Below are 15,111 nucleotides of genomic sequence, written 5' to 3'. Positions count from 1 at the left end.
ACGTTAAAGACCTAACCGCTTCCCTCTAAAGTGTCCCGTCCTGTACAGAATAATTCGAGCCATTCACAGAAACCTTGAAATAATAAGATGTAACACAAATTCTAACATGCATATCAACATCGTTTATTACGTGGCTGCACCAGGTTGTCATGCCAACAGTCAAAAACCAGCTGGATTACCGTAAGAGGCCAAGTTTAGCTGAAAGGGTTAGTGTGAGAATTTTGATATTATTTGTGCATATTTATGCAAATGTGCAGCCTCAGCCCAAGCATGCTGAGCATGCTTTTGGAGTTTGCTTGCTGTTGCTGGATGTAACCTGGCCAGAAAGACAGAAACAACATGTTTTCCGTAGAGTTTTAATTAGATTAGAGCGGAAAGTAGCTTGGTTTGCCCCATCTGCTCCCTTTGCAACACGCCGTTTACTGAACCACGTCTAACAACAAATTATTCAGTCTAAAACATGAAAAATATCCAGAAATGTTTTGCTGGCGCTATGAGGTTGTCTCAGCTTTTAAAAAATGTATCTCCATGGTCTCTTTATAGAGGCGTTGAAAGGAGCAATTTGTTGATCATTTCTCTGAGGCACAGTCAAGATTTAAAAAACAGATTTCACCCATTTCCTCTAATTGATCCCCTGCTTGATTTATCCAGTTTTGACACCTGAAAATACTAAAAAGTAATGAAATATTTTCAAAGTTCCCTAGAAATAGCTCGGGGTGGTAATTTTCTAGTATAGTTATACCGGCTCTGTTCAGACGCTGACTGTAGGCTGAGGTTTTATGTGCAGGAAATGGTAAATCTAAAAGTTGCAGGCTTGGATTTCAGGTTAAAATTAAATCTTACACACAAAAAAATAAATGTACCAGTATTTAAAGGAATTATTTCATGTGTAGCCAGCTTCACAAGCAAAGGGTGCAATTTCTGTATAAAGGTATGTTTTCTGTGTGAATATGATGAGAAGCGGTTGAATGGCTCCGATGGAACACGGCTACATCTGCTAACACAGGGGGCAGTTTGCCCAAAGCAGGTGGAGAGACGGGGAATGGTAGAGGTGGAGAGGTCATGACTGAGGCTGTAGAGGGCACGCACATAGTGACCGTAATGTGATCACCACAGACTTTCTGAGCATGAGCTCCGAGCTGCCTTTGAAAGTGATTATCGTAGGGTATAATTGTACAGCGGGACACTCACCTACTGCTGAAGGCATGCAGCCCACAACGACAGCCCCTCCCCTTCTCTCGCCAACTCCTTGACCTCCGCCACCCCCAACAACATCTTTGCAGCTGACCCCTGGGGGCCACATGCAGGGGAGGTTGATAGAAGCAGGGGAAATATCCAAAGTATAGCCTGTCAGCAGCTGCGCTGTGGCATCCTGGGAATCTGCCCTCCAATGGGTGGGTGAGGACAGGCAGCAGGTGCAGGGGTGCTTTGCAGACACCACCTGGATCTCCACCGCTCACACCTGATGCATTCACCTGACACACCTAAAATAGGACTGTTTGTTGTCTCATTGAAACCTAGCAAGAAGAAGGAAGCTTGTATGTTGCTTCGGTGCAAATATTTCAGGTGTCAGGGATCAGCACCTCCTGGAGCTTTGATGAGCACGTGCAGAAAGGGAGTGTGATTGATCACAGTCAGGAGGGTCGTGCAGAGGGCTTCCACAGAATGTACCACCCTCAGAGTTCACAATGCCAACAGATGGTACTGTAACACTGGGATCAGGTTATATTGTTTCTAGGATTCAGTTGTTTATTCACTTTTGGGTTTATGTGTACACGAGCCAGCAACCTGTCTGACCCTGTTGTGTCTGAGACCCCGTCAGCTTAGCAGCTGCCAGCCTTTTCGCGAGGTTTCAGAGCCGGCATTATGAGTCATTTATTCTGGGATTCTTTTTTCAAATTGAGCACTCGAGGTCACCTTTTTTATTGTGCTTGACTGTACAAAAATACATAGCTCTGTAAGGCTATGAAGCAATTTAATCGTGTCTATTGCTGTGTTGCGTCTAAAGCTGAGATGCGTGACCTTTTCAAAGCATTTGTTTTACGTCTGAGGCTCAGTGATCTATTTTCAGGCGTTATACTGTACCTGCAGTAGTTAAACACTTTTCATGCAATGCCCATATGTCAGTGATGTTTATTTTCCTTAAACTCCATGGAAACCTCCCAGGTAATGTTTTCCAACACCGCCTTCAGGCGCTTCATGAACAGAAAGCTGAAATGAAAAAGAAATTCTTGTAATTTTCTGTTCGATATAGTTTGTTTTTTCATCATGGCAGTTAAAGGTTGATGGAAGTTAAGTGTTAACCTTTCTCAAACAGAGAGACTGTAGAACCCTATCATTTGGTTCTGGAGAGTCGGGGGGGGGGCTTTAGGCTAGACTGTTTGAGCTCTCTTCACAGAAGTGGACGAAACAAACCGCAAGACAAGCCCTAGAATTCATGCATATTAAGATTTTCAGAGGATTTGCCAAAGAGCTTCAGGATTTGAAAAACGTGCAGCCAAAACCATGTTATTTGGGCACAGACGGGCTCGGTAAATGATGCATGGATGGAGCATGTATGTGTTACAGCCCTCAGTGGTACGGATTGGCAGGGCAAACCAACGCCTTAATGTGATGGATCTCTCTTTCCCATTTCTCAGGCTACAGCTTTATCACAGGACAGGGAGCCCTCCATTTTTTCCACTAGAGAGAAGAACACAGACGCACACAAAGAGAGGGAGAACCATTGCTACGGAAAGCCTGGGAACCCATAAAAAGAAGGAAGCCTTCTCCTCCTGGGTCCTCCATTTTCCGTTCCAGCTGTAGTATTTTCTTTAAAATATTTTTGCCACATATTCATTTTTTCTGGCACCCATCTTGACCTGGTATGTTAAGTCCCTGTAAACTGAAAAACATGTAAAGTGTTTGCTACTCAAGGAAGTTCATCTCCTCAGCGCTTTATGTATGTTCACTCAGCTTTTTCAAGTATCTTCCATAAGCTTATTGGCTTACATGGAATTGTTTTCCCTCTCTGTGTTCATGCTTAAAGGCATGGACTCACTTGCAGTGTGTGCTATCTGCAGCTGCCTGTGTGGTGATAGGATGGCAACAAACAATCTTTTTCTCTTGCTCCACTGGGGGGCACAGGCCGTGCCAGTTGCCTTGGCAGAGTCGGACCAGCAGACATGGGCAGAGGCTATGCCAGACGGCACCTCAGGCACAACCTCAGTTTGACTGGCCAACCTCTGTTTCCGTGCAAAACATTGAATTATACTGCAGAAAGGCACATGTGTGTGTGTGGTTCTCTCAGTCCATCTTAGGGACCGGCATTTTTCTGGCATGGCTAGCAAAGAGACCAACATCCTTTCCTTCAGATGTTATTTCCGAGCTTTCAACACTTCTGAATCCAGCGTATTCTTTATATTCCATCTAGATGACTAACAAAGAGTTGCATAGCAGTGACGAGTGAAATAAAACATGCTGGAGATTAGGGTTTGGCGGTACTTTAAACCAGGACCAGAAACCCTGCACAGTTTTTAAAATAGCCAATAATGGAGGTGGTGAATGGAGGGAGAATGACAGAGTGGCATTTAATCTGCCTTTTTTTATTCAAACAGAAGCACCGCAGATCCGTTGCGTGTGCGGTTTCAAAAGCTACCTGGTTCTTCAACTGGAAATCCAGCTGTCCAAACAAACGCTGTACATCAAGTCTATTGTGTTTCAAAAGTGAATGGTTGCATCACACAAAAGAACCATTCACTGAGTCATATAGTGGGATTTCCCTTTCAAATGATCAAATTAAATTTATCACCAGCATGGGTTTACTTTTATTTCTCTGGGGTATCTCAGGTCAAACAGGAGCAATATTTTTTAAATACTCTTACATTTTATTCATCTGGCCAAAAGATGGCATCCAGCTTTTACTCAGAATGTCTGGCAGCTTGATTAAGAACAGGAATGTGTTAGAAAATGAGTTTGCCACCCGTTTATTGATAGATGGAGTGCAACAGCACAACTTGCGTTTTTTACATAAAGATGGAAGAGGGTGATAAAGGGCCCGTGCAGCGTAGAGGCCATGATTGATGTGCCCACAGGGGAGAGCAGAGAAGCCACACGATAATTCAATTAATCTTAACCTGAACACTAGTAATTGCTACTGTAACTGGGTCTGACTGTACATTAGACTGGAGGGAGATTGCTGTCAACGGAACATGTCCGTATAATAGAAGCGGGAAGGAATGTCCTTAATGTTCCGGAGTTCCACTTTTTTTCGTCATGATCCTTTCTTGCAAGGATGAGGTTTTGCATGTCAATGAGCTGAGCAGGAAACCGGCTGCTTCAGATGTGGAACAGAAGTGAGGATCATGGCAGGAATGATGTAGATGCAAAATCTGTAAGTCGTGCCTCTCCCAGCAAAGTTCTATAATTACATGTGAATATGTGAATAAATGTAATTTAAAAGTAATAACCCTTCATTTGGGAAATATTTGGCTCTTGCTGAGAGTTAGATAAGAAGATTATTACCATTCTCATATCTGTCCATTAATTATGCAGCTACAACCGGCAGCTGATTATCTCAGCACTTAATGCTGAAAGGAGAAGGAAAGAGCTCGCCTGAATGCGTTATTATGTTACAAAATGTGCCAACACTTCTAGAGTTCACTAGTTGTGAAATGTCATGTGTTGTGTTTAATCCACATAAAATTTAAACCACAATTGTTTGGGTGTAGGTGGGGGGGGGATTCAGCTGAACCAAGATCAAAACCAGAGCAACCCAGAAAACTACACGTATGAACACACCTCAGAGAGCTACATGTAAACATGGCTGCAACTCTTTTGGATTTTTTCTCCTTTTATTGATGGGTCTATGATGCTGTCTTAACAAATCACAGCATGGTTTTAGGGAGCCTTTATTCTGAAATTCCTTACAAGCTTACTTTTACGAACTTCCACGGTTCAGGAATCCTGAGCAAGGCGCCTGTTACCCAAAACTTTGAACTATTCCTTTGTAGTTGGATCCTCTGACCCTAAAGATATATTTTTTGTGCTCAGGTGTTTAAACCAGATGGGAAAGCCACATTTTCCAGATTCTGAGGCTTGTGCTGTGCCTTCTTTCTCTGTGGTCCGTCAGATACACATAGATGTTGTCCGTTATGATTTGAATGATCAGCTCGTTGTTTGGCCTTTTCTTATGAGTATGGTTCTTATTGAACTCTGCAGCAAGTGCTTTTGGATTGAAAAAAGAAATCCTTTGAACACACCCTGTGGTATTGATCCTATTGTGTGCTGTAAGATCACAACAGGGGTTGGAAGGTGTGGACCCAGAGGCAGAAAGACAACATGGGCTGATTTTATGCACTCTCCTTGAACACGGCGTATAAATCGAGTTTACAGTAAAATCTATTCTCACCCTTCCACCCATTATTTTGCTACACCTTTGTCCTCTCATGAGCCTGTGTCCTGTACTTTCTGAACGTTTATTCCCGTCTTTAAATTCTAGCTGAATCCCCAAGTTTCTGATCCAGAGCCAAGCATTTGCCAAACTGACCCTGCTATATCAATACCTTTTGTTTCTTTTTTGCATTATCGCAGTCATTTTTATTTGTGCAGCTGGCTGGTTCTGTGCAGGCCACGGTCAGTTTGAACCAAGGGTGCAACAACATTGTGGAGCCTGTGGGACTTGACATGAGCCCAAGTCATTTTAACCGTCAAATATGTGGTGGGGCTTGGCATCATTATGCAATTATGTTGTCAGGGCGATTGTTTACTCTGACATCTTCGTCTCACAGTCACATCCTCCCTTACAGTCAAAGCATCAGTAGGAGGAGGAAACTGGTTATTTAGCCACCAGCACAGACAGATGCACGAGATATAGCATTCAAAGTCCTCTCTAATAAGACGTTAGTTGCTTTTTATCCACTGAAGCTCCCAGCGCTGCCTTTTCAAATAGACTCCCATCAATTATTAATCCAGCCAATTAGCAAGGCTGCATTATTCACCAGGAAGCTGTGATCACATCCATTAACTGTCTTTCCTCATTGTGGCTCTCCCATGTTACGCTCACACAGTCCTTCCCAGGCCACCTATTTGAACTGTCTCCATTATGTTGTGTTGGGCCTTATCACAGTTTTACTTCTTCATGATAATCTTGGAGGCCATTGGCCTAGTAAAGGACAACGTGTCTGAGGGCACTGACCAATACTTTTGGGCTTCCAGTACAGCCCTGTGATGTGCGGATAATGCATATCCGGGCCAAAACTTTCTGTTTAGTGCGCTGTTGTTTCAGTGCAGCTACATCTGGAATAAGAGAATAAAGTTAGAAAAAGTTGTAACTGCAAATATCTGTATATAAAGACGTACCTTCATCTTCACATTTTCAAGTATTCTTGAAGAATTACCAATTTTTATTGTTCAAAATTTCCTTTATTTTCTTTTGAACCGCAAACGCGTGTAGTTTGATTTTACCTCATTGATTTCACCAGTAAAATCATTTAAAAAGTAATTAACCCTAAAAACTACAGAAAGAACTGCAACTGATGTGTAACGAAAACAACCAAAAAAAAGAATAGAAAGAAACGGAAGAATAGGCGAATAAATGGATCATGTTTGGAACAACTCATAATCTTAACTTATAATTAGAATTTATCCTCCACAGTAAATTTACGACTCGCTCTGCTGTGGCTGCAGATGGGGATCTACCAGTCGTACAGGGTACAACTTTTCCAGTTTTCCAAAAGCTTCCACAGCCGACCTTAGATGGTTCATTCAAATGGGTTAAAACAAACTGGACATTACAAACAAAGGTGCACATGCACACCAGCTGGTGTGCAGGCTCTTGGATAAGGCACTGAACCCCACTTTGCCCCTTAATGTGTCACTTATAAGTAGCTGTGGATAGAAGTTATTTAAAGTAATGTAGTTGCAAAGAAAGTGAGTAAATACAGCTTCCAAATAACACGCATGCAATATTTGTCTTATGAGTGAGCCACTTGCTGGAGTTATGAGGATATCAACTGAATTTATCAATAAAAGTGGATCAACTCAGGATGTGAAAACGTCTTGTGTAAACTATGAAATTCTGATCTAAACAGATGAACAGTACTTTTTGTGCTCATCTTGCTAAATGTGGCCATCCAAGATGGTTACAGCTGTATTCTTGCTTGCATCATCATTAACCATACCCTTGCATTCTGTCGAGGGTCATAGCCCAGCTGCCTCGACAGTAAGCTGAAGAGAAGAGGTAAAACGTGAGCTCCACACAGAAAGGGCTCAGCTCACCAGCTGCTTTTAACCCCTGAAGAGTCTTGCTGTGAGGGAGCATCGCTAACCCCTACACCATCAGCTTATAAAACTAATGAACATTAATGTAAATAAGGAATATCCTGTTTAGCTGTACTGGGAAGTGAAATGAAAGCACTTTTTCCCAGTGACCTATAAAAAGAAGCAACTCTGAGTGGTTGTCAGTGGGATTTATGGGCCCCCAAATCAGTGAACAGAATCTTTTCCTGTTTTTCCTGTGTTTACCGGACACACAAGCAGGCAGCCGCACTTTGATAAAAAGAGATTTATTTTCATTTGCTTATCTGCTTAATTGATGTCCCCCAGGTCTCCCTGGCAGCTGTAATTTCATTACACAAACAATTTACAGAAGTTTGATTAGCACAAATGAGACTTCAGTGACCCTACCAGTTGACTTGCTGCTCTATACGTTTGGAGTCACGGTTTTCCTTCACATCAGCTCTGTCACAGTTATTTACAACCACTTCTTCCAACAATAAACAGGAGTAAAAGAGGTTTTGATTTTCACTCTATTAGTCCCACATGCAATATTTTGGCCAGAGTACAGCATTGTTTTCATATACACCTTGATGAGCTTCACTTCGGCGGAATGAGCCTGTACATGGCTTATTTAAAATCTTCAACAAGTTTCTCATTATAGCCTCTGAGATGCAGCTGTATTGATTTTGTTGTTTAGGATTCTTCACAAGCATTGATTAGTTGGCCTTCAGAGACAAGTGTGTAATTAGGCTCATTTTGCGTAAGGGTCACACCACTATTGTCTTAGCTGTAGCAGCCCTCATTGATGATTCTCTGCTTCGTCTGCCCCGCCAAATGTTGGGTGAGCACTAATGGAAAGGCTTAAACAGAAAGGCACATGCACAGACTCAGTGGCTTTCATGGGCAGGTCTGTTTCTGACATACCATTTATTACATCATGTTATTTTCCATTCAGCCCAGCAGCAGTGAATATTCTTTTTCTCTTTTTCTTTTATCCAAGCAGCTTTAAAACAGGGTTGGCTCTGGCAAGGCGTAAATCCAGCAGGAGGGATTTCCCCCTCGCCCACAAAGCTTTTCACTTTCTGCAGTTGAGTGCCAGCTCGCTCTCTTTGATGAACTTTTCAGTATACATTTTTTGGAAACATTTTAAAAAGATCTTTCGTGTCTCTTGGTGAGTTCAGAAGCATGCTCAGACAGACAGACATATGTAAGATGACATAGCATCACAAACCGCAGGTTGTACAGACAAGTATATCATCTGATCTTTATTACAAACACAAGTACTTTAGCATGTGCTCCTTGTTTGCAAAAATCTGACTTATGCCCTAATTTATTTTATAGGTTTACATTTGCACTACAGGCCTATAATGTCAAAGCAAACATGATTGAAACTGGCTGATAATAACCTCCATTCCACTGTCATGAATATGAATGACACTAATATGCATTTCGTTTTGGTTTGCTTCTTTCAGTAGAAACTGTGTACATTTGAATGATTGTGCGCACCCAGCCCCTCCTCGCTATTGTCATTACACAATTTATTTTCTAATTGGGATTTAGACTAACCGTATTAATTCATGCCGCAGCCTTTATCTGTATTTAAGTCACATCCGTCATTCAAGGCTGGCAGAGTTTGACTGAGTAACGCCACAAATATCCAGCCATTATCTCTCTGTGGAGTACTCCCTCAATGTTAATGTGTTCTTAGGACAATTACATCAATGTGAAACACTGAAAAATAACCCCCTGACTGATGACATGAATCATCAGGCCCGTGTCTCCTCCCCCTTAAACACCTCATTTACCATCTCCATGGCAACATGCCACGGTACAGCCTAAAAGCAATCACCTGCTCACATGAGCTCAAGCAATGGTGCTGGCTTTGTAATCAGGTGGGCCTCGGTGAGATTTGGAACATTTGTTATTAGTGAAAACAGGAAAACAGCTGCGTGGGCTGTACCTTTTGAATGCCGTCCACAAGTACACCCCAAACCTGCGTGTAAAAGGACGAGGAGCAACGTCCCTCATGGAGACGACTGTTCATCGGTGGCCGTTTTTCCACTCAGTCCTCTAGCTCAGCACCAATGCTTAAACATTAGCACTGGAGGCGTCCAACACTCAGTTCACAAATACGACAGTGTCTAACAAGAACTTTTAAAACTGTAGGTTAGATGTCTCGGTGGTGTAAGACCATAGACATGCAGTGTCTGATTGAAAAATTCGCACTTTTAAATCGAGCTGGGAGCTTTGTTAAGTGTAGCCAGCCTCTCTAGAACCTTATAGTTTCCTGTCCATCTCTCTACTTATTAACATTATCAGAATACAAGTAATGTCACTATTTATTTCATTTAAACTTTATAGTTCATCACGGTGTATAGATTTCAACCCCCAACCCTGTATTTTTTTAAACCAAACCATGCACATTCATTTGCTCGCAATGTCTTCGGGGTTCAAAGTTCGGGGTTTATTGCCGTCCGCCAAGCTTCTCGTGCCCCCGAAGAAGGCATTTTTGTCACACTGTTGACATCATTATGCAATCTTTCCATGACAGGAACTGGAAACATCGTCAGTATCGTGACATGTGCTGCATCACAGCACAGAACTGAGAAATGGAAACATGGCACTTTTGCAGTTTTTGTGGCTTTATTGTGAAACTCCATCGATGGTGTTGTGGACTAATATACGTAGTTGTTGATCTGTAATGTCATTGCTTTGTTTTGGGACAGAGAGGTAGGATAAAGTGATAGGAGTGCCTGGCCCAAAAGATCTCCACAGTATTAACACACAATTCAACAGTGGGACCACATTTGACGTGTGTATAACAATTATGGATAATCCAAAAAGCACAGGAGTCACTAACATGATACAAGCTAACTATCATGTAGCTAACAACAACAAAATAAGTTTACAGTCTGTCATATAAACTACAAACTGATATGCAGAATTGTAGATAACTGCAATTTCATAAGCAAATATTTCAACCACTCGCCCCTGTAACTCAGTTGAAAGGAAAAATGCGACACTGAAAAATTATTAGGTTTAACACACATACACAAACACACTCACGCAAGAAATAGTATTGGGACTTGGTGTAAGAAGCTCACAGCTGAGCAGTTTGCTGAGGAAGGCTGGTCCTCATTGATGCACCCACACCCTAGAACCAGAGAAGTGGATGAAAATAGAAGGATCGAAAAATGCCCTAACAGGGTTAAGGAGACATCAAATTCAAGTTCAGTCAGTGGCACTCTGCTTAAAGGTATTTTTGCACTGGTATAAGCTTAAGCTAAAGTCCTGCCTTCTCAGATTAGCGCTGAGAAGCCAGTGAGGGATCAGAATATCGTTGCTGCACCAGCAGTTTTTATTGGTTTGACTGGATGCCTGCGTTATAGGTGGGCAGGATCAGGGTCATAACTCAGCATGAAAGATGATGATTTTATGTGTTTAATTGGTGTTACTAGACTTGTTATTATACCAGCAGAGTAATAGATTTTAAAAAGACAGAAATGACTTGGATAGAGCGAATGAAGCGGACCTTATCTGCTGATAAAAGGCACGTTGTTTACTTCGGTGTTTGAATAAGAGTTTTCCTTTTCTTTTTTTGTGAAACTTTTGTTCTTCCATTTTCTAAAGAGCACTTTTTATAGCAAAAAGAGAAAAAAGAAATCTCCACTACAGTATATCCTTTGTACTAACCCTGACAATGAAGTTCTGCCCTGTAATTACATTCTATTTCTAAAGCCATCCATCTTTCCTCACAGAGAGCTGACAGGCTAAAACATTAGCACGTTGTCAGCCGCTCCTCAGACGCCGCTGTTCTCTGGTACACTTTATATTATCTTGTGCTCTCAACTCAGCTTCCCAGATAGGGTTACCTCTCTGCAGTCTGGGGGGAAAGAGGAGGTGTTTTCCTGTTGCCAGTGTAGCTCAGCCATGATGGGGCCTCCTGGATTCTCACTGGAGGTCTGTTGAATTCTGGGTCACAGCCCAGCCCCAGGCAACCGCTGGCTGCACTTTAGCCATTCTGTGTCGTTTTAGCTCCCGTGACATTCCACAGTGGGTAATTTTTCACCTTTTCTTCCAGCGACAACCTGCTCTCCATCCCGCCCCACCTCACTGGCTCTGCATATGATCACAATGAGCTTGTGCAACTGTTGCTGATAGCACAGGGGCCTCGACACCTCAACATCACCTGTTCGTTATGCACAGCGATGCTGCCTCAACAGAAAAAAGCAGCATGAAGTTCCATTTTCCCTGGGCTATTTGTTTAATGGCTAATGCAAGGGAAAATGCGCATTCAACCATGTCTTTAACCCCAGCCCCTCCCTCATTCTTACGTCCAGTGATCATAAATCATTTGGCCAACTTCTTATTACCAAGCTAATAATTTATTCTCCAGGAATTAAAAGCATAACATTTCTATCAAATATTTAAAGCTCCCAGGGTATATATATATTCCACTATATTGATCTGCTTCTGTTTTATCTTTGGCACCAGAATCTAGGACAGAGATGGTGCGAGCATGTTTGTCATGAGTTAATGTCAAAAAGAGCAATAAACGGGGAACATCCATGCATACTAATCTCTGCCACTCTGCTTCTTCTGTGGTAGCAGGATGGCGCAGAGGGTTCGAGCTTCCCTGGTGTGCGCTTGCTGTGGCTTGGCACAAAGATGAGGAAAGCGATGTGATGTGCCAGACGCTTTGTATTCTGAGCCTGGGAGTTGAGGGATGCAGGCAGGAAGAAGGAGGGAGGAGGCAGAAAGTGAAACAGGAAAAGGAGACAGAAGAAGAGAGCAGAGAGACGGTGTAATCACCTTTGCACTCCTTCTGCTGTCCACCTGACACTTGACTCTTATCCCAACCTTTCTTCTCTCTCCCTTGTCCAATATGCCACAGTTTCTTGCTTTCCTTTTCCCTCTCTTCAGTCCAAACAGAAACTTGATCACCAGGTTCTGAGTGTTTAGCTTATGTGCAAAGCTGCTCTGTCTTCTTCTTTTTTTTGGAAAGCTAAGACTCTTGACTCCACATGCTCTTAAGACTGTTTAAAGTTAACTGTCAAATACTTTGGTTTCATTATGTTACAACTATCAAGTTTCATGTGGAAATGATGTTTTACTGCCTTTTTACCTCTTCTGCCTATATATCCTGAAACAAAGCACTGTAAGGGAGTAATAACTGCAATGAAATCCAGCACGATGGCAGCTGAAACTTACACCAGCTCTCTGCTGCAAAGTAGTCCAAACTGTCTGAGAGCACTGATGCTCAGAGTTGACAGAAACAATCTGCCAGCCCATCTATTCAAGCTCTGTTGGCTACTATGCTACCTGACTAATTTTGGCTTCTCTATATGCTGGTATTTGAACAGAACAATGACTTCTTTTCAGAAGTAGTTCTATTTTAGAAAATCCCAGGCGGTTTACAGCTCTCAGAAGTATGCCAACAAGACTCAGACTTTCAACCTGTCATGGGTTTTTTTCTGTAACGGTGTGTGTGTGTGTGTGTGTGTGGTACAGTACAGCATGATTCTGAGTGTTGATGTGCCACTATATTATTAGTAGTGCTTGAATTTGCTTATCTGTGCTCTGAATGTGAGGTGAAGATGCAGCTGAAGATGAAAGCAGACTCTGAAGATGTGTGTTTGCAGGATGCACATGACATCATCTCACTACCACACCCAGCTCCTCCTCATTCCTTTTTTTCTCCCCATCAACAGAATTAAAAAAGATGGACGTAGCCACTGTGACGTCACCCATCAAAGTTCAGAATCAAAGTTTAATTGTCATTATTATGCCACTAGTATGGTATAAACCTGCTAATGAAACAGTTCACATAATCCTGGTAAAGAACAGCAGCCCGTCACTGGTAATGAGCGCAGAAAAATGGACATACAAATATATGTCTATTAGCTTTTTAGGTATTATAAACAAATGACACATGATAGATGCACCATGTCCACAGCAGAGAACAACAGATGACATCATAAAACTGTTATCTCCATTAAATGGGGGGAAAATGTGGATTTCTGACATTTCTGTTCATTTCACTCATATGTTTTCATGCAGCGGAATGAACATGATCATGGTGTTTGCACAGGCATGATCAGGGTTATCTGAAATAATTACGATGAATTGTTAAGCCCAGTCATTAACATTTAGTGTCTTTGGAGCTAAAAATGATCCTGTTTGAAGGGGATGGTAAAGCTCAAAGTTATTACAAACATGTCAGTCTTTGAGGTGCATTGCAGGAAATCTTATGAAAACTAACAATGAATTGAACTTAGAATTAGAAAACTAAGAAGTTTTGCCCATGTGGTCAAGGCTTGGTAAGCTTATTCTACTTCATTGTTGTAGGAAGGGCTGTGGAATATTTGTAGAGCAAAAGTCTCCGGACTGAAGAGTTTCCAGTTAAAATAGAAAATGTTTAATGGTTTGTTGCCGTGGTATCATACACTCAGAGATGGAAATGTTCAGGCGTTTTTGCACCACCTTAACCGTGCCCACACTCAGAGAAAGTCTGAGGGATTTTCTTTCTGCCAGCTCGTTGTATCTGCAGTTGTGTTCAAAGGAGAATCTGAAACTGGGCTTTAGTTATCAGAGTTTAGCCTTTATGTTTCAAAATCACGAGCTTTTGTGTCTTTTTTTCCTGTGTCTGCATATTCCCTCGTGTTTCAGTGCAAGTGGCAGCAGCAGCGGAGGAGGCTCTGTGCCAGCAGAAATGTGGCCCATAACGAATATCTTTTTAGTGACAGTCTATGTGGCATATTCAGCAGCCTGAAATATTTATATCGAATGTTTCAGCAGCTTGAAAATCGCCATGGCAATGGTCCCAAAGACAAAAGCCCCAGCCTTTTGTCATGGGTAATTATCACAGAGTAGGCCCCCCTTAAAGCCTTCCATTTGGCTCTGAACAAATTCACATTTAATTTTGCTCTCATGAATTTGACACAGGGCTTTTAATTTTTTTGTATTCAAATCAGCCTTGAATATAGAATTTAAATACCCATTGAAATTAGTTCTATTTGAGTTGTCTGAGATTTTTCTTTCCTAGATGATTTCAGTACTAAAAAACACAGAAAAGGGATAAAAAGGGTTATAGAATGACCTCTCTATATTTCCAAATGAAGCCACCTTCGGTGTATGAGTGAACATTCAAAATTACAATACCTTGAAAATGAGCTTTCGTATTAAACCCAAGTTAGATGTATTTTCTCCCACAAGCGTCTGAGTCCCCAAAAACTGACTTGGCAGAATGAAAAATAGGAGTAAGCCTTTCCCAAAGCTGATCCCACTGAAGTGTCATCTCTACAAGCTCTGTCTCGAACACATTACTCTGAACAAGTGGGTCATAGCAGTAAGAAAAAGTTATGTTGGTTCTGTCTTCGAAAACTATATTCACCGCATGTGACGACATGAGATAAAATACAGAGCTCTTCTTTCGGTTATCTTTAGTGGATAGGTCTTATAGTAATTTACTTTAATGCAGCATGAATCACTAAATGCAAAGCTAAGCCTCATCTCTGCCGGCTGCTCTCAGTTTGAGGTTTTTTTTTAGACTCTCCAGGCAATAATCAGAATTTGTTCCGCATCTCAGCTAATTCACACTGAAGTTTTAACATGGCTTACTCCTTCCATGTTTTACACCCTCTACTGAAATGCATCTTAAGCGATCATGTGTCAGTGTAACTCCACCTATCCACATAAAAATCCAGGTGGAAATGCCCAACAGCAGGACGAGGACAGACTGAAATTCACCAGCTCAGGTCATGTAGAAAACTCAGTTCTGTCTTAATTGAAATGATTCTCACATACACAGGAGCATTGATTCTGGTTTTACCAGACATTAAATATGCAGTACAA

General features: G+C 41.8%; 2 protein-coding genes across 2 annotated transcripts in view; both read left to right on the top strand.

Moving 5' to 3' along the window:
- cdc42ep4b (CDC42 effector protein (Rho GTPase binding) 4b) overlaps positions 1-15,111 on the top strand; it is a 319,915-nt gene that overhangs the window by 289,234 nt on the left and 15,570 nt on the right. The gene's annotated exons all lie outside the window — the stretch shown is intronic.
- Positions 1-15,111, top strand: part of LOC140278435 (heparan sulfate glucosamine 3-O-sulfotransferase 3A1-like) — a 33,054-nt gene that overhangs the window by 4,895 nt on the left and 13,048 nt on the right. The window lies entirely within an intron of this gene.

Source organism: Leuresthes tenuis, unplaced genomic scaffold (assembly GCF_036924035.1).
Source record: "Leuresthes tenuis unplaced genomic scaffold, fLeuTen1.0.hap1 SCAF_20, whole genome shotgun sequence".
Taxonomy (NCBI): Eukaryota; Metazoa; Chordata; class Actinopteri; order Atheriniformes; family Atherinopsidae; genus Leuresthes; species Leuresthes tenuis.
Note: the sequence above shows the minus strand (reverse complement) of the source record. Positions and strands in the feature narration are given on the sequence as shown.